Here is a 3146-nt window from a genome sequence, read left to right as displayed (position 1 = left end):
GAGCTGGCATGGCAAAAGGTTCCGTACTTCCAAGCAAAAAGTCGTCCTGCTCGATCCACCGTCGTCTTCGGGTGCTGTCTTGTTTAGAAGTCCGATTTTAGTGAAAACACAGAGAGAAGAAACACGATAAAAATACATGAACGGACCTTTAACAGAAAAAGCTATGCTCAAGAGCTGAGATTTTGTATGGAACATATTTTACCAGTCCGTACACTTAATTGATCTGTATTTAATATTCGTTACTATAATTCTTTGTTTTGTCTCGACCCAGATACGAACGAGCTAAATTGAAGGCATTATAACAAATTTAAGGTTATACGTCAGTGGAATAAAAAACTACGGCCATTGATCATATATTTTGATACATACATCGATAATAGGCAAAAATCATCGAAATTCTCCACTCCTTGGCTGGATGAAGTATCTAACGGCACACGTCATTAAGTTTGTACGGAACCCTCGGTGCGTGTGGTCTGCTCGCACTTAACCGGATTTTTTGTTTCAATAAGTATTACCTCTGAGAAAAGAAGTACTGACAAGTGGTAGATGGAGTAAGTAGTGAAACAAACACGGAGAGTCTGGATCTGGAATCGAGTGTCAATCTTACTTGCGGATTAACTTAGCTGGAGGGTTCGTGCAAAACGTTAAAGCACTGTTGAAAAAAAAGTATGCGTCGAGACCGAGTGGTAAAACTAGTTACGCAGTACAGTTCGTTAACTGAAGGATACGGGTTGCTCGATGGGCAGCATTTGAGCCGAGGCCCCTGCTGCCCGCTGACGGCAGCAGCAGCGGCGCCTACCTGTCTGCTGGAAGCCGGCCGGCAATTACACAAGCGTGCGCGCATTCCTGGCGTGACATTTAGCAGCGCCGCATTAGCATGCCCGCTCATAAACACCTGCACGCCACGCGACTTCGCGACCTTCTTGAGGGGCGCGGCGCAGCGCATCAGCGAGTAAACAGGCGCGCCGCCGATGCGGGGGTCATGCGAACGAGAGGACCCGTGAGGTCAGCGCCGGAAATGGGCCTGAGCAGGCAAAGGCAAGTTGCCAGTCGCTCGCTGGTGAGCATCTCCACGGGATTCAGAAGTACAGGGTGTCGTGACCAGCAACAACAAATGATTATTATTAATGCTGACTCCTCTATTGACAAGATGCACGGTCCAGTCAGATTATTGTGACCAGCATCTGTGTTTGGCCTCAACATGCAGTAACCACTCACAGGCGAAGGTGACAGAATTTGCAATAGAGGGTACGGAAATCGTGTAGGGGAGACGCGGAAAATACTACAGTCGTTGTAGTAACGCTAAAATCGAGCGATTTACCTTTCGTCCAAAGGTGCACCAAAAATGTTCAAATGTGTGTGAATTCTTGTGGAACTTAACTGCTAAGGTCATCAGCCTCTAAGCTTACACACTACTTAACCTAAACTATCCTAAGGACAAACACACACACCCATGCCCGAGGGAGGACTCGAACCTCCGCCGGGTGCAGCCGCACAGTCCATGACTATAGCGCCCTAGACCGCTCGGCTAATCCCGCGCGGGAAAGGTGCACCAAGCAACTGCATGGCTCGTGCACCATTGCTGACTGCTCTTCGTCGGCGACGAACGCTGGAATTTGCACTCAAATAACGCAACTGGACTTTCAATGAGTGGCGACAACTAGCCTTTTCAGATGAACCACTATGCATGCTCCGTTAGAGAGATGGCCTTTGGCTTGTACACTGTGAAACACAGTGGACCAATACAAGTACACTGTGTAATCAAAGGTACGCGGACACACCCAAAAACATACGTTTTTCATATTAGGTGCATTTTCCTGCCAACTACTGCCAGGTACTCAGTAGCAACCTCAGTAGTCGTTAGACATCGTGAGAGAGCAGAATGGGGCGCTCGCGGAACTTACGGACGTCGGACGTGCTCAGATGATTGGTTGTCACTTGTGTCATACGTCTGTACGCGAGGTTTCCACACTCCTAAACATCCCTAGGTCCAGTGTTCCCGATGTGATAGTGCAGTGGAAACGTGAAGGGGCACGTACAGCACAAGAGCGTTGACTGACAGAGACCGCCGACAGTTGAGGCTCGTAATGTGTAATAGGCAGACATCTATCCAGACCATCACACAGGAATTTCCAACTGCATCAGGATCCACTGCAAGTACTATGACAGGCGGGAGGTGAGAAAACTCGGATTTCATGGTCGAGCGGAAGACGAACCGATGTGATCCTACAGCGGCCTGGGAAGTGACCATAGCTGGCGTCTCAAAGACGTGGCTGCTACGGCCTGGAATACGCAATGCGCCTGATTCGCATTTCTGTAAGTAGGCTTAGGGATTGGAGCGTAATTACTAATAATCCTCAGAACTGCCTGCAAACTAAGCATCATAAATCAGTAACTCTCAGAGTTATTTTTATATTTCTCTCGTAAGTGTACCCAAAACTATGAAACTCATTCACGGACGTTTTCGTTCCTCGGCGATAGTCGAGCACAACAAACAAATAGAAACAAAAAAGAATGTGTGTGTGAGTGTGCTTGTGTGTGTGTGTGTGTGTGTGTGTGTGTGTGTGAGAGAGAGAGAGAGAGAGAGAGAGAGAGAGAGAGAGAGAGAGAGGGAGAGAGAGAAATAAAAAAGAATGAGAGAGTAAAAAATTGTTGTAAAGAAAGTGAATCGTGATATGTAAAGAAATCTCTCATTAAAATGACACGTTCCACATCATGACGAAATGTCATATTCATGATATATAGAACAAGTATTAATCTAATAAATTGTAACCTAATCTAATCATATCACATTGCTGACTATCCATGAAGAGTTATGAATTACCGAAATTGTCGCCAGTATCAGTAACCAAATGTAAACTTCAAAATAAAAGACGACAGTTTTTGTAATAAACTGGGACTCCTATCAAGACCCTTTCGTCTCTGTTAATTAACCACGAAATATGTCTGATATACCTCCATTCAGAAGTAACATGAATAGACATTGAAAATGCACATGTATTTTCACTAGTGGGCCGGTGTGCACGTGACATGGTTTGAAATGAAATTATGAATGTTTTTGTACTGGATCAGGATTCGGATCCACATACTTACCTTGGAAGGAGACCTAGAGAAGATTGTAGTCTTGGGAAAAGAAACAAAATGAT

Source organism: Schistocerca gregaria, chromosome 6, assembly GCF_023897955.1.
Source record: "Schistocerca gregaria isolate iqSchGreg1 chromosome 6, iqSchGreg1.2, whole genome shotgun sequence".
Taxonomy (NCBI): Eukaryota; Metazoa; Arthropoda; class Insecta; order Orthoptera; family Acrididae; genus Schistocerca; species Schistocerca gregaria.
Note: the sequence above shows the minus strand (reverse complement) of the source record.